Below are 18598 nucleotides of genomic sequence, written 5' to 3'. Positions count from 1 at the left end.
CATCGAATAATTGATGATACTTATCTCACATGTCCTTCTCAGTCTCCCGAGTAGCTTCTTCTACTGAACGATGTTTCTATTGTACTTTAACCATATTGATCTCTTTAGTCCTCAACTTCCAAACATCACGATCCAGGATTGCAATTGGCTCTTCCTCATACTGAAGTTCCTTGTCTAACAGCACCGAGTCCCATTTAATAATGTAGTTCCCATCTCTATGGTACTTTTTCAGCATTAATACATGAAACACTGGATGTACCCAGACAAACTAGGTGGTATGGCCAACCTGTACGCTACTGGCCCTACGCAGTCAAGAATCTCAAAAGGACCAATATAGCGAGGACTGAGTTTGCCCTTTTTACCAAACCTCATTAACCTTTTTATGGGTGACACTTTTAGAAGTACTTACTCACCAGCCTTGAATGCCATATCCCTTACCTTACGGTAAGCATACTCTTTTTGATGACTTTAAGCTGCTAGAAGCTCAGTTTGGATGCTCCTTACCTTATCATTGGCATCCCTCACTAAGTTTACCCCTAATGGCTCTACTTCTCCAGCTTCAAACCACCCTATGGAGGACCTGCATCCCCTCCCATAAAGGGCTTCAAATGGTGCTATCTCGATGTTGGAGTGGTAGCTATTGTTGTAGGAGAACTCACACAAAGGCAAGAACTTGTCCCAAAGTCGATCACACATACCCTCAACATATCTTCCAACACTTGGATAGTCCTTTCTGACTGCCCATCTGTTTGTGGATGGAAGGCTGTGCTAAAAATGAGTTAAGTGCCTAACTCTTCGTGCAACTTTCCCCAAAATTTAGAAGTGAACTGCGTACCACGATCTGAAATGATAGAGAGGGGCAACCCGTACAGCCTTACTATCCCCTTCACATAAATCCTTGTCAACTGTCATGCATTATAGTCCACTCTAACCGGGATAAAGTGTGCTAACTTTGTTTAACCTATCAACCACCATCCAAATGGAGTCATACATTTCCAAGGTCTTAGGAAGTCCCACTAAGAAGTCCATATCTATTCTTTCTCATTTCCATTTTGGAATGGACATTCTTTGAAGCAAACGTGCAGGTCGTTGGTACTCATATTTTACCTGTTGGTTGTTCTGACACTTGGCTAAATATTCAGTTATGTCTTTCTTCATCCTCGGCCACCAATATAATTGTTTCAAGTCTTGATACATTTTAGTCACTCCAGGGTGAATAGAGTATCGAGAACCATAGGATTTAGATAGGATTTTCTGAATTAAGCCATTTACCCAGGGAGCGCAAATCCTTCCCCTGGAGTGAAGCACCCCACCTACATCAAGCATTGAGTCTTAATCCTTACCCATCAACACATTTCCTTTAATTTCTTTTAAGTTAATATCCTCAAACTGTTTGGTGTTGATCTCATCTATAAAAGTAGGCCTTGGATCAACTCCGGCCATTATACCACCTTTCTCTGAGATGCCTAGCCTCATGAACCTGGCCTCCAAGGCTTGAATTTCTTTAGACAAGGGCTGCTTAAGGGCTCCCAAATAGGCTAGACCACCCATGCTAACTGGTTTCCGGCTCAGTGCGTCTGCCACCACATTAGCTTTACTTGAATGATACTGGATAGTGACATCATAGTCTTTGAGCAAATCCATCTACCTGTGTTGTCTCAAATTTAAGTTCTTCTGGGTGAAAACATGTTGTAAACTGTGGTGATCAGTAAACACCTCACACTTGACGCCATGTAGATAATGACTCCACATTTTTAGTACAAACACTACCTCTGCCAGCTCTAAGTCATGAGTCGGATAGTTCTCTCATGCACCTTCAACTATTGCGAAACATATGCTATAACATTCTTATCCTGCATCAACACAGCACCCACACCATAATGTGAAGCATCATAATAAATAATGAAGTCTTTACCTTCGACCGGTAGGGTCAAAATTGGTGTTGTGGTCAGAAGAGTCTTGAGCTTTTGGAAGCTTTCTTCACACTTGTCAGTCCACTCGAATGACACCTCTTTTTTAGTCAGCCTATTCAAATGCAATAGAAACAAAGTTTTTTACGAACCAGAGATAATAACTGGCCAGTCTCATTAAACTTCTAACCTCGGTTACGAACTAGACCGAGCCTGGTTATTAACTGCCTCAATCTTTTATGGGTCTACCATTACTACTTCCTTTGAAATAACATAGCCTAAAACGGCAATTAAAGGCAACCAGAATTTATACTTAGATAATTTTGCGTATAACTTTTGTCTTCCCAAAACACCCAAAACAATTCGAAAATGGTCTGCATGTTCCTGTTCACTCTTTGAATATACATATATATCATCTATAAACACTATTACAAACGAATTTAGGAACGGCTTGAACACCTCATTCATCAAACTCGTGAAGGCTGCAGGTGCATTGATCAGCCCAAAAGACATCACAAAAAATTCATAGTGCACATACCTGATTCTAAAATCTATTTTTAGTGCATCCTCAGGCCTAATTCTCAACTGGTGATACCTAGACCTAAGATCAATCTTTGAGAAAATTGAGGCACCTCATAACTGATCAAAAAGATCATCAATATGAGGCAAAAGGTATTTATTTTTTATGATAACCTTAATTAGTTGTCGATAGTCAGTGCACATTCTTATACTACCATCCTTTTTCTTGACAAATAACATCAGAGCACCCCAAGGGAAAGCACTGGGATGAATGAACCCCTTATCAAGAATCTCCTAGATTTAAGCCTTAAGCTCTTACAACTTTGCCAGATCCATACAGTAGGGAGGAATGGAAATTTGTAGAGTTCCAGGCTCTAAGTTAAAGCATAAATCTATATCTCGGTCAGGAGGCATAACAGGCAAGTTTGAAGAAAATACTTTTGAAAATTCGCACACAACTAGAATAGACTCAATAGAAAGAGACTCTATATCCACATTCCAAATATGGGATAATAGGCCAAACAACCCTGTCCGACCATTTTTTTAGCTTGAAGAAAAGATGTGACTTTAGCTGGCTTAGGCTTGTACACCCCTTCTCACTCTAACCTTTTTCCTCTCCTGGATTTCTAGAGCGATAATTTTTGCATTACAATTAAGCACAACAAAATAGGGGGACAACCAAGTCATGCCTAAGATCACATCAAAATTTGTCATATCTAAAATCACTAAGTCCACCCAAGTCTGGTATCCCATAAACACTACAAAACAAGCACGATACACATGGGTGATTATTACTAATTTTTCAATAGGGTAGAAACATGAACAAGGGCATCTAATATATCACACAGTGTATCAAAATGCAAGGAATGTTTCACTGACACGTAAGAATAAGTAGAACCCGGATCAAGCAAAACAATAGCTATCTGGTCACAAAAAAAATAGTACTTGTGATCACTACGTCAGATGTCTCACTCGGTCTTGCCTAAAAATGCATAAAACTAAGCTCGGTCATCCTGACAGGCTACTCCCTGCCTGGCTGGGTTGCTCCTCGACCTGCATTTCCATTACCTCGGCCCTTATGACCTCTTGGATTTCCTCCTCACCCACCCTACAGACGTCATCTACCATTGCTCCCCCCAGCCGCTGGTGCTACTGCTCAGGCCTGATAAGGTGCTGAAACTATCCCGCGGGGGTGAGGACACTCCTTCCATATATGTCCCAACTCTCCTCAATTAAAACAACCGTGATAAAAAGTGGCTTGTTATTAGGAATTATGTTCTCTAACCCTCATGGGCCGAATGCTACTATGGAGTACCTTAAAAACTGTCAGTAGAAGCGGGCAGCACTGTCTGAATCAGTCGGGTTACAATTACCAGCCTGCCTGACCCTTTAAAATAGGATCCCTAAAAATTACCTGCGCTCTTGGACTTCTTAGCCAAATCCTTGGCCTGCCCATCTCTTCTCACACTTTCCACTTTTTTTATAAAGTCCGTGACTTCGTTGAAACTCCTTTTTGATGAAGTCATATGGACGGACAGTACCTGCAACTCGAACTTCAGCCCATTCACAAAAAACCTGATCATTTTCTCCTCGGTAATGACCAACTGAATAGCAAACCTGGACAATGCATGAAACTTAGCCTCATAAGCAGCTACTAATAACCCTCCCTGCTCCAGTGCAATAAACTCATCCTTCTTCCATCTCTCAAAGTATCGGGTACATATTTTTCTAGAAATAAGGTATGAAACTGAACCCAAGTAAGTGAGGGAAACATAGTCGAACGATATTCTACATAAGCCCTCCACTACTGCTTGACTTTAACCTGCAGCTGAAATGTCACAAACTTCACTTCATGTTGGTGACTATACCCAGCTTGTGCAACCTCTCATAGCAATCAAGGATAAACTCATAAGAATCTTCATTCTCGATATCATGGGAGACTAAAGGTTTGAGTTTTAGGAACTTAATGAGCGTGTTATGCTCATTACCGGTCATATTAGTGGTCTAAAGAAGGCATATGTACCTACCACCTCATCTGCAAGTGGAGCTTCAGCAGCGAATGGACGAACAACAGGAGCTGGTGCTGCATGCATGGTGGGAATGGCTCCAGTGCAAGCCAGTCCACTCAAAAAGGACATAATCTGTTGAGCCAAAATAGGGTCCAAAGGGGGAATACCAACATCCCCAGTCTGGGTGTCCTCCTCCTGTTGAGCATTCTCCTCTCCTTCTCCAACCTCTACCTCTCCCTATAAGTCATCCTGGAGAGCAGGAATTCCTCAATTGGAACCTCCACTCTGGCAGGTGCTGCTCTCCCTCTTCCCCTGCCCTCGTCTCTTTATTCTTTCTCTACCTCGTCTCTCCCTCGAACAACAGGCTCTTTCTCTAGATCCACTAGATCTATGAGCCGTACACCATTATAGCGTGTGTTAACCATCTGCGGACAAGAGAGTGAAAGAGGTTAGATACCGATTTGGATCTCTAGATACCAATTGGAATCAAGTTATAGCACGAAGGAAAGAAGATAACAAATTTTTTCCTAAAATCCCATAGCCTCTCGAAGAAAAGTAAAGACGTCTCCATACCGTTTCGCAATACTATACTAGACTCATTTTGGTACGACGAGATCAATGAATGTGATTCTGATATCAACTTTGTCATGATCCTGGCCCATCGTAACTGACACCCACATTAACCCTCTAGTAGGAGAACCATCTTTTTAGCTTAACTAAAAAGAATCGCAATGTATACAAAAGTTTAAAGATACAGAAGCAAGTTTAAATCAAGAATTAACTACTGAGTTCCCTTATACTCAAAAACCATCTAGTTATCGACCCCAAACATACGGAAATAAAAAAATCCTATGCATTAAAAGTCATCGTACCAAAACTCTAAAAGTAAACAAGTCTAGAAAGGAAAATGCAATTCCCAAAAAAAATCATTAAGAACTAAAAAATGTTTGCACATCTAAGCCCCAAAATAAGGACTAGAATAGATTAGATAGTCCACAATAGCATGACAGAATAGCTCACCTTTAGACTCAAACAGGATAACTACTTCTCTAGTCAAGGTCTCTCCGCAGCCGGCTGAATATGTCCTATACTCAACAAAGACAGAGCAAATGTAGTATCAGTATAAAAAATCAACAGTGTACTGATAGGATCACGCGGTTAGCCAGTAAGCGGATCATAGACAAGTAAATTCGACACGATAAGCACATATATATATATAGAATAAGTTAACCTTTTCTACCCAATCCAATACTCAACAAGATCACAATTCATCCAAGTCCATATCATGTAATTTCATATAAAGATCCTTTCATGGGACCTACAAACACTCAAATTATGTCGGAACGTGACACTCGGTACATGGTTTATGTCAAAACATGACACCTGATCCAAATATATATTAGAACATGACACCCGATCCAAATATATGTCAGAATATAACATCCGATTCAATTTATGTATCGGGATGTGACACCCGATTCCAACATACAAACAACCACAATTTCATTCATTATCCATCATTATATCACCAAAAACAAGTTCATCACAAAATATGCCAGCAAATAATCATTTCACATATAATCTAGCATGTTTTCTTATTCATATATATATATGCATATCATGAAGCAATCTAACAAGTATATAAAACACATTCGGGAAACAAAATCATCACTTAGCTCAAATTCAAATTTCAACAACTCTAGAGGGCAAGAGCTTTTCCTTTCCGGGCTCTTTCCGGTAGTTCTTGGTCTAAAAACAAGTCACATATACACAAGGATCAATAAAGTAGCCTAATTCATGAGAATTATAACTCAATTCTTACCCAAGGCCAACAACCATGATCCTAACCCCACCCTAGGGCTATTTCCACCATTAGTTTTCAGTTCAAACCCTTTCCTAATAATTACCAACCATAGTTTCTAGGTTCTAGGTTTTAGGAATCAAAGGATGGGTGTAGGGAGTAAAATCCTTATCTTAAGTGTGAAAATTCATGGGAAATTGATGAAAATCTCCCTAGGTCGCTTCTTGTAGTTCTAGAAACTTTTTTTGCAAAAAAAGACCGTTTCTGGGATTTTTTCCGACTTAAGTCGCGATTGTCCCACTCTGGCGGAACAAATTCCACTCTGGTGGGTTGCACGGAAATAGTGAGCTCGGAGTTTGAACTCCAAGCCCCCATTTCACAACACACCCCTTTCTAAAGGCGTATTAAAATATACTCTTCACGTCAAGCCTAATTTCGGAAGTTTTACTCGCCCAATGCGATTTCGCAAAGCCGTAAATGCTCCGTATCTTCTTGGCTATCAGCTTACACAATAAAAATAGAAATTCAATCCCCCACCATTCAGCAGGCCACCCTAGACCTCACCTGACTCAGAATTCGTCTGAGTCTGGCCTAGGCTAAATTTTTTGAAGTTACTATCCGAAGTTTTCTGGCCCAAAATTCTTCCCCATTGGCCTATCCATAACGATGAGGACAGGTCGTAACAGTTTCGAAATGAATAGGAAGTCATAAAATTATTTTTGGTCACTTACTATGATATGTATATGGTAAAATTACTAAAAAAAATTATTCAATATGACAATGTTCACAAATTAAATAATTGAATTACATGCTATAAAGTCTTCAAATATTACCCTAAAATGGCATCCTTAAATTAATTTTATTGTCGAGGAAAGCAAATCAACAAACGCATTGTAATAATTCGTCCGATCGTTTTGAGTATTAGGACCCTATCTCCCTAAATGATACTTCTCATAGGCTTAAAGGGTAAATTATGATTTTTATTTTGGAGACTTGAGACGAATACAAACTTTATTTTTTCAATTTAATTGGACGACTTAAGTCGTCAAATCTATCCCAAAAACTGTGTGATAAAATTGTATATGATTTGTTGAAGTTTATTATTTGAAAAATATTTAATTTCGACTTAAGTCATCAAATCTATCACGTAAACTATGTGATAAATTTGTATTTAGTTTGTTGAAGTATGCCATTTGAACACTAAAATACATTTGATTGATCCTTTTGATAGTCACTTGGGCATGTGATATGTTTTTGTTTTGTCCTTGATTTGAAACCCAACTAGATGGACTAACTCAATGAAGTTTGGCATTAATTAATCCATATATGATGACTTATGTAATAAATTTCAATTATATTAGTTCGTAATATTTTATATCCCAACTAGATGGACTAACTCAATGAAGTTTGGCATTAATTAATCCATATATGATGACTTATGTAATAAATTTCAATTATATTAGTTCGTAATATTTTATAGGGACTAATATGATCATTTGAATTTAGGACACAGCATCCAATTATTTTATGAATTTAAATTCAGTAATTAAACTTTAAATGTCTACAACAAGCTAGGCATTACAAAAGGCATCTTCCAAGTAAATAGACTACACACAGAATATGGCAAAATTATTAATGATATAATAATCGTTTTTTAGAAAACATTTTGGATTATTGTACCTGTTCCCCTCAATGCATATGACCTGCTTATGTCACTGCACATGTTGGCAATCTCTTAAGGACTTGTTTTGATTTGTAACAAGTTATTCTGAAATTAATTATCTTGAGATTACTTAATCTAAGATTGATATACCATCTTTAATATGAAATAAAAATAACTTTACAATCTTGAAATAAATAATCTTGCAATTTATCCTAATTTAACATGAACTCATCCTAATTTTAATCCTTCCATCAGTGATCCCTTCTCACTCGTACCAAACGAGTCCGTGGAATTAATGTATGTCCAAATTGGACACTTCAAACTCTATCAACAAGCTATAAGAACCGCATTTCACTACACAATTTTCTTTTCGGAAGATTTTTTAAGACCAACGAAAACGATTTTCTACTAAGTATTGAAACGATTCTATTAGTTAGGTACGACTTTAGAGTAGATTTGATTTCTCAGATGATCATTCAACTAATACTGTAGTTATTATCTCAGAAAGTCATTTTTGTTTTTTGATTTCAATTTTCTTCAATAAAAAAAGTCATGATTTTCTGAGATAATAAATATTAGTTGAGTGACATTTATTAAATCTATGAATTGGAGAAAGAGGTAAGATATTTTTGTCTTTTTGGTGCTTTTTCTATCTTTTAAATCTTCTTGATTGCTGAGTTGAAGTTATATAAAAAATGAATTGGCAAAATCTTATGTTCATTAAGGTTGTTTTAGTTTTCGTAGTTGTAAGAATTTTCGTCTCAATTTGATTGGAGTTAAGTGTACAACTTGTCTAACCTTTGTTTTTCTTTGTTTGTTCCATCTGGAAGTTTATTTGTTGGCTGCATATATGTTCCTTAATGTTCTCATTGGATTCCAAATATTAATCATTTTGACTAATTTGACTAAATTTTATGATTATCGCTATATATTGAGTGTCTTTCCTTATAAGGGGTGTCTAATAACTATCTAGGTTAATATTTCTTTTAATAAATGTTCTCATGGAAACTTTTAATACACGTTATAAAGGAGTATTAAAAAAAATTCAAGATATTATTTTTCTTCAAATTAGGGCTCCTCCATAAGCTACTTATTCAAGCATACATCTTATTTTGCTTGTATTGTTTATCATCTAGGTAATTGATTGGATGTCCAAGACATATCCAATCATGACTTAAAGTAGCAAAGTTTGACTTGACTCCCATCCCATGTATATTTTTTTAAGAACAAAAAAATTGCTTCACTAATTCAAATATCATGATTAACTTACTAGCTTATTCCAGGTTATTATTATTATGGATAAGTTACATGCAATTTTAATTTCTCATACATTGAACATATAATGAGACACTCTGATGAGTACAACTAGCAGAACAATATACTCAATAATATAATGAAAAGCAATGCAGAAATGTTTGGTTTTGAGGTACTTTTAAAGGTCATTTGGTGCGTAGGTATTTATAGATTTGATATAAAATCCTAAATATAGATATATTAAGTAATATTTTAAAACTATAGCAATGTATTATAAATATAGTAGATATATTTGCTTAGATATGTAAGTTTTTTTTGAGATATCAACCTAAGTTTTAAAATGAAAATAAGCTAACGTGAGAGGACCTCACTTTATCGACAATATATTACTACTATATAGAAGAGTCTATAAGTAGGCATGTCTTCGGCAACATGCATGCTTGTACGACACGGTTATTTATGATATTTTTAATCTTTGTTCTATAATACATGAGTTAAGTGTCAAAATCTCATATAAAATATCCTCTCTATTTTTTAGTTTCTTTAACACACCTAAACTATCACTCATTAGTTTGAGAAACACATCAATGCTAGTTGGACCAAAAGTGTGTATACACACACTGGTGCATTTGTCCCAAAATTTTCGTTCATGTGACTTTTTTCTTGCTGACACATTTTTTTGGAGTTGAGTGTCAAAAATACACTTAAACTATCCTTTTTAAGTTGAGTTTCATACATAAAATTATTAAGAGTGTGAGAAACTCTCTTATACTATCATTCATTAATTTGAGAAAAATACACTTCAATACTAAATGAATCAAATATGTGTATAGACACACACTTAAGCGTGTTTGCCCTGAATTTCGTCCACCTGACTCTCTTTCTTTTTGTTGACACTTTTTTAAAAAAAAATTACTTTCTATTTCTATATTTTCAATTGATTTGTAAAGACTGAAGTTATGTGTTTCAATTTATATTTTCAACTGAAATTGTTATATGTGTTAGTTATGTGTTGCCACTTTTTTCATAGTGAAACTGTTTTCTATATGGCAATTTATTTTTATAAAATAGAGAGTGTAATACATACATGATCACATATTATTTTAGGTGAGCTTTTCAAACTTATAAATGATACTTAAGATGTATTTTTAGCATTTTAAATAATTTAGGTGTGAAATTTAAAAACACAGATAATGTATATTTTTGACACTTCACACTTCAAATTTTTGTATCTTTGTTGCTTTTTAGATGTACTTCTTCTCTGTTAGGCCAAAAATACGACCAATATTTTACATAATTGCTTGTATGTCCCATCAAAGATTTATTCTCTCAGTTGAACTTTGTGAGCCCAACTTATTTTATCATGTCAGCTTTAACCTACTTTTACCGATTGAGTTTCGATATAATTTTTTATAAGGATAAACTTCAATCGAACATGTATTATAGAATATGAAAAGTTATGTAGATTATAATCTATTAAATTAAAGATATTTGAGTCTAATTTTCAACGTAATAAATAGTTAGTCAATTCAATAATTTGTACATAAAATTTTGCCCATTTTATTAGACAATGTCTTGTTACACGCCCACACAGTCAGTTGCGGCATATAGTGCACTGAAGGCAGTAAACACTGCCTTGTTGTGCACCCAAGACGTTATTTGTGCAACAGGGCACATCAAAAAAACTACAAAAGACTATAGAGTCGTGGTTCAAATCCAATTGTATTATTTAGATTCAAAAAAATATCTGAATCGAATGAAACAAAAAAAGAAAAAGATTATCTAATTAGTAATCAAATAATTAACAAATCATTTAGTCAAATTCAATCTGGAAATTGACCAAATTCTTCACTGATAGAAACAAAAATGAAGGATTTGATTAATAGAACAAGTACAATAAAAAATGAAATAGAAAGAATTACAAAAGAAAAAAATAAAGTAACTCCAGAAATAGACATTAGGCCTAATAAAACAAATAATATTAAAAAATTTGAATCGCCAAAAACTTTTTTCCAAATATTAAAAAACAGAAATACTCGAGTAATATGGAAATTCCATTATTTTATAAAATTATTCATTCAAAGATTATACATCGATCTATTTTTATCTATCATTAATATTCCTAGAATTACTACACAACTCTTTCTTGAATCAACAAACAAATTGATTGAGAAATCCATTTTCAATAATGAAATAAATCGAGAAAAAATTAATAATAATAATAAAATTCACTTTATGTTTATTTCGACTATAAAAAGTCACTTTATAATATTAGTAATAAAAATTCACATATTTTTTTGTGATTTATCCTACTTGTCACAAGCATATGTATTTTACAAATTATCACAAACTCAAGTTCTTAATTTGTCTAAATTTAGATCTGTTCTTCAATATAACACAATGTCACGCTGCCTTGTTGTGCACCCAAGACGTTATTTGTGCAACAGGGCACATCAAAAAAACTACAAAAGACTCTAGAGTCGTGGTTCACTTTCCTAGTCTGAAAATTTTCCCTAGAAAAAAAAGCTTTCAATGACCCAACTTTCTCCAAGGTTCATCCATCATTCAAGGTAAGATTTGACCATAGAATATTGATGATTTCTTCATCTAAACATAAACTAACACCTTCTACCCATGGAATGCATAACTTTTCAAGAAAACTCACCTCTAAAGTTCACGAAACGAATTATTGCCTTTTTTTTCTCCAAAGATCACACCTTTCTTAAGAATTTAGAGCGTGTAAGGTATGTAAGGCTATTATAGTGAGGAATTATGTTCTTCCTCATATCATACATCTACAATTTTAGTTAGTAAGATCAGAGCTACAATTTTTACCCCCAAAGACTAAGGTTTCAAATTCCCTCTATCTCCTATCATCGATTCTTGATTTTATTATCAAAATTATAGTATTTCATAGCATTAATGATCTTTGATTCATGGTTCATACTTATTCTACCACATAGATCCTTTTAGCTAAAGTTATTTGAAAACCTTGCATAGTATTAGCATTCATTGTTTTTATGAATTGTCACGACCCAATCCACCAGGCCGTGCGAGCACTTACTCTAACACCTAGATAGGAGAACTCTTACAAAAATATCATGCGAAAGTTTGATAAAATGCCATTAATAGTCAAAAAGAGTAGTGAAGACATTATAAATTAATTTAAAACTCCAAGATTGATTACAAGAAATACCTTAACACCCCCAATGATACTAGTCTAAATAGGTACAAGAACTTCTAAGGATACAATATACAATAAAATAATGACACGGCTTCTATCATAAAGAAGGAAGAGTAGAAGTTGTTGGAGAATCATCTTCGTCTTGACTAGAGACATCACTGACCCTATAACCAAACTATGCCAAGTGGCATAGTAAGAGTAGTATCAGTACAAAAAACACGTATTGGGCATCATCAGTCAATCCGACATCCACCGCATAATATAAAGAAATCAACAAGAAGGAAATACGCTCTTAAAGAAATACACTCGCCAAACATTTATGCGCAAACTCTTATCATTTATATTAACCTTATTAAAGTCGTTCAAGCCTAACTCTCATCCCTTCTAGTTGGTCCGCTGCCAACTCTAATACAGATCAAGGCCTAGCCTTTCTAACACATAGAAAAGTTTTCGAACGACAGGCCACCATACACTTTGTCTAACCAGTCTATTATCTTTAGCCTTTACACCAACACTTAACCATAGAATAATTAACATCTCACTTGAAAGAGGAAAACACTTAGGTGGATTAAGACTCACCTCATAACCATATTGGCCCGCCATTGCGGGATCTATCCTGCTATGGCGGCCCCGCCACAGCGAGATTTCTTACGCCAGGGTAGCCCTCCCAGAGACAGAATATTTGAATTCTTTCCAATTCCCCTATTTAGCACATGTACCAACAAGACACCATTAATATCCGACTTTAAGTCACTAATTCCACTAAACAACACATCAACTGCTCTCCACTTGTTTATCCATGACCTCATATCTATGATGCGGATGCATCTAGCACCCATAACATAATCCAAACAAGCATATACAGGAACACATTATTAATTTACCATTTCAGGAGAAATATACAGTTTCACAAGGTAAATTTTAAATACAACAGTCAATATATGTGTCAGAATGTGACATCCGATCCTATATATGTGTTGGAATATGAAACCCGATCCAATATCACAATCACAACCATTATCACAGTCCACAACGAATAGTTCACATACTTATACAATCAAGTAACTGGTTCATTGCATGCAATTGTTCATAAATAGTCATTTCATTAGTTTTGTTCTATCTTTACCTTCGTTAACAATATTTCATCAAGCCTTCTTTACTCAATGCATCACTTTTAGTAGAGCAGGTTCAAGATTATACATTTCACGATCTTGAAATTATAAACCAATTACTACAACATATCAATCACCCAACCACAATAATTAAACGCATAGAAAACTTTACAACATTTCTCACTATAAGAATCCCTATATGATATAAACTAAACTATAATCTAGAGTCATAGGTAATCACATTGGTTCATGACATGAGATTTATCAACCCTAAGTCATTCATATTAACCTTTTATTTCATGATTCACATTACTCAAGTAATTCACAGAGAATAATCAGCATGAACAACCATAATTATTTGTATAAACACATCCTACCATATCCATCAATAGCCCATAATCCCCAAGTCTTAGGATTTTGCTATGACATAACTATTGTTTACAAATAAAATCACAAGAGTAATTGACCTTCTAAACAATTTCACCAAGGTTAACATTCAAAGATTAGACCTTTATCACTAGTCACATAATAATCATTACCCACATCATACATTCCCCACTCTAAACAACAATTGACCATCATTTAACCATCCAGACTTTGTGCCCGGAGGCCTAAGCATGAAATCTCCCGTCAACTATAGTATAGAATGCATGGGAACATATTTACAACTACTCAATTAGAGAAACTTAGCCTACCTCGGCGCCAAACAATTGTAGAAAGATCATAGCATGATCTCTGACTTCAGAAGGGAGCAACTATGGAGATGGGCCTAAAATTCATGGGTTGTAGCCTTTCTTCTCTCATACACCTTTAATTTGATAGGTCATGAGACACATAATTCATTATAGGTTGAGAGCTATGGTCGTTTGAAGTTGACTCTAGTTTAAACTCAAGTCCTAAACTAAATCGAAAAAACACTTGCAACTTAACTTTGTGCTAGGGGCATCGTACGACCTTAATTCACAACTAATGCACTTGCATGCAAGGAATTGATCCTAGTCATACGAAGAATGAGATTCATATATCTTTACCGCAAATATTTTTAATAACGACGGGCTAGGTCGTTACATAACTAAAAGCAAGTTTCAAGATTCAGAAGAAGTATTTCAAGAAAGTATTTTTAACTTCAAGAAAGAGTTTAAGAGAGTATATTTAATGTCAAGTGCATTATTTCAAAAAGGTGTTCCAAGAAAGTACGTTTTCATGGAATTTCTTTATACCTATTTTCAAGATTATGTTTAAAAACAAGTAACATACATTGAGCGTGTGCTAGCCAACACACTTTGTAAGCAAGGCGGTGTCAAGATTAGGAGTTTGGAGGTTCTAAAGAAGAGAAAAATATTACAAGGCATGCTTCCTTTTAAAAAGAAAGAGAAACTTTTGATGATATTGGGGTTCAAACCCACAACTTTAGTGTAGGAAAGCATTTTCATGGCCTCTTTCTTACCACTAAACTTCAATTAGTTTTGTTAGGAGTTCACAAATTTATATATATAATATTCTAATACAAATGCAGAATCTACGAAAAGACTATTAGATTCGTTCGAACCCCCTAATCCCTACTTAACTCCACCCCTATTTGTAATGCACGTTGAGCATCAGATGAATCGATTATAAGAATAATTTAAATAAGTAATCATGTGGTAATCCTTACTGTATTGATTAATATCGTTGTTGTCGTTATCCACATTGAAAAAAAACATAAATTTATTAATTAGTAATAATATGATATTTTTAGATCAAAGAATTGACGGTAAAATCATTTTAAATTAAATTATTAATTAATGACATTTCAATTTAATTTCGCATAATTAAAAGATATTTTTAACCCTTTTTCATAAATTCAATTATATTGTCCGTAATTTTTGTTGGGACTAATATTAACATTTGAATTTAGGATGCAATCCAATTTTCTTATGAATTTAAATTCAGCAATTAAAAATTAATATCTACAACAAGGCATTACAAAAGGCATCTTCCAAGTATATAGACTACACACATAAACGACCAAATTGTTAATGATATAATAATCGTTTCTTAGAAACCATATTGGATGATTTTTATTTGTCCACTTAAATGCATATGCCATGCTTATGTCACTGCACATGTTAATCATCTCGAAATTAGTCATTTCAAAATTATTATATCACTCATAATATGAAATAAAAATAACACTATAATTATGAAATAAGTTATTCTGCGATTTTATTATAATCAAACATAAAATAACTCATCTTAAAACTAATCTTGAAATTAGTCATCTCTTATTCCTCATATCAAATAAATTATATGTATGCCCAAATTGGACACTTGAAACAATATCACCAAACTATAAGATCCACATTTTCACTACATGATTATGGAATAAGTTATCCTGCGATTTTATTCTAACCAAACATAAAATAACTTATTTTAAAATTAATCTTAAAATTAGTTATCTCTTATCCCTCGTATCAAACGAATTGTATGTATGTCCAAATTGGACACTTCAAACTCTATCACCAAACTATAAGATCCACATTTTCACTACACGATTTTCCCATCCTCAAAAACTCTCCTCTTTTTCCTCTGGTGAAGTATTTAAGAAGAACAAAAATGATTTTATAGAAAGTACTGAAACAATTCTATTAGTCAGGTACGACTTTACACTAGATTGGATGTCTCATATAGTCACTTAACTAATAATTATTATTTTATGAGAAGAACACCGTTTATTTTTATTTCAATTTTAGACAGTGAAACTTATGATATAGTTCGTATTTTAACATGTGATTACATTATTGGCTAGTGAAATAAATAGTAATTCTAGAATTCAAAAGAATTAATTGATTTTAAGCATGCTACTTTATGTATATGATTGTGCAAGGCTAGTGATTTAGACTCATCTTTATATATATGCTTTGAAAGAATATTTTAAACTGATAAATATACACGGATTTCAAGTGTTTCTTTTCAATTCCTTTATTTTGATTATGATTTTAGAAACTTTATTTCACTATTTCTCCATTTGTTATTTTATGTGAGTATGTTGGTGTCCCTTTCATACTCAGTACATTTCACGTACTGATACATACTTGTTATACCCCAAAAAAATTTAAGATAAAATCTGAGTCATTCTTCTTATGGTATAGGCCTAAGCCTGATGAATTATAATTGTATATATATTTTAGAATCAATTTCTAAGTATTTGAGGTGTATTGGAGGTGAATTATGGTCATAAGGAACCTCTAGTACTAAGTCGAGTTCAAATATTCTTTACCGATTGAGTGTTCGTATAAGATCATATGAGGGTCAACTTCAAATGATCATATCTCTCATAATATTAAGAGTTATATATCTCAAGACCTATCAAATCAAAGATCTTTGTGTCCTCTTTTCAACACCACTAAGTTTGCCTCATTTGGAGTTCGGATTAAAAAATTATAATCGTTTTACTGAAGCATGTCCGGATAGGACAATTCGGCGAGCTCACCTGCCAATTTGGCAACTCGTCGAATGGTTCAGTGACAAGACGATTAAGCTCGTCGATTGGATCCAAAATCCTCCATAAATTGTTATTTTAGACGGGCTAAAACACCCTTTGGCGACTTGCCGAAATTACCAACAGAATTTATTAAAAGGTGATTTTTCTCAATATTTCAATCTAATAACATTCTTATACGTAGAGATACTCTCAAAATCCCAAATTCTCCTTCTTCCAAAGATCAAGAACTTTAAGAAAGGGATTTCTCCAAAATTGGGAGATCTAAAGACTCCAAGTTTAAGATCTCTTTCACAAGTCCATAGATTGATTTCTCAACTTCAAGCTACAAGATGTATTTCAAGATTTTCATGTACAACTAAACTGACAAAATATCGAAAAGTTATTCCATTCATATCAGGTGAATATGTTTCTTCATAGTTGACCCCGGATCATAGAGAGAATCCTTGTGCAATAAGGCGTGTCTTGTATCTTACAATTTCATTTTTATCATTTTATTTTTGCACAAAAACCCATTTATAATCAACTGGTTTTACACATTCAGGGGTTTGGACTACAAGTCCAAAAATTTCACATTTAGCAAGTGAGTCTAATTCTGATTGAATTGCCTTTTGCCATTCAGGCTAATCATATCTACATCGACATTCTTCGATGGAATTAGGCACAAGACTTTCACTATCTTGTATGAGGTTAATTGCAACATTGTACGCAAAAATATTATCCACCGTAATTTTTGATGGATCTAAATTTATTTCATCACCAGTAGAACTTATTGAAAGTTCTTCATTCACTTGAGTCTCAGGTTCACTGATTTTTTCAGGATTATCAGAATTACTCAAATCTTGACCTTCAAAGGTTTCTTTTGTAGAATCATTTTTGTTATTCCTTACGCTTCTCTTTCTAGGATTTTTATCCTTCGAACCCAATGGTCTACCACGCTTCAAGCGTGTTTGAGATTCAGAAGCTATGATACTAGTAAATGGTCCTTTTGGGACATCAATCCGTATAGGCACATTCACTACAGGGATATGTGACTTAGTTATCCGTTTCAAATCAGTAAATGCATCTGACATTTGATTTGCTATAGTCTGTAAGTGGATGATCTTCTGGACTTCCTGCTCACATGTACGGGTACGTGGATCAAAATGAGATAGTGATGAAACCTTTCACGCAATTTCTCTTGCGGGTCCTTTTTATCTCCCCTAATGGTGGAAAAATTATTTCATCAAACCGACAATCTCCAAATCGAGCAATAAATAACTTTCATGTCAACAGTTCAAGGTAGCGAATTATGGAGGGTGAGTCAAACCTAACATATATGCCCAACCTTCGTTGAGGGCCCATCTTTGTACGTTATGATGGTGCTACAGACACGTATACCGCACAACCAAAAAATCATAGATGGACTATATTTGGCTCATGATCAAATACTAATTGTGATGGAGAGTATTTATTATTATGTGTCGGTCTGAAACGTACAAGTGTTGTTGCATGTAAGATAGTATGACCTTAAATAGTAATTGACAATTTCGTTTTCATTAGTAGAGGTCTGGCTATCAATTATAGACGCTTAATAAATAACTCTGCAAGGCCATTTTGAATATGAACATGAGCAATAGGATGTTCAATTTTATCCCAATTGATAAGCAATAATCATCAAAAGCT

The sequence above is a fragment of the Solanum dulcamara genome, chromosome 5, assembly GCF_947179165.1.
Source record: "Solanum dulcamara chromosome 5, daSolDulc1.2, whole genome shotgun sequence".
Lineage (NCBI taxonomy): Eukaryota > Viridiplantae > Streptophyta > Magnoliopsida > Solanales > Solanaceae > Solanum > Solanum dulcamara.
The sequence above is the reverse complement of the archived record's forward strand: the minus strand, read 5'-3'. Positions refer to the sequence as shown.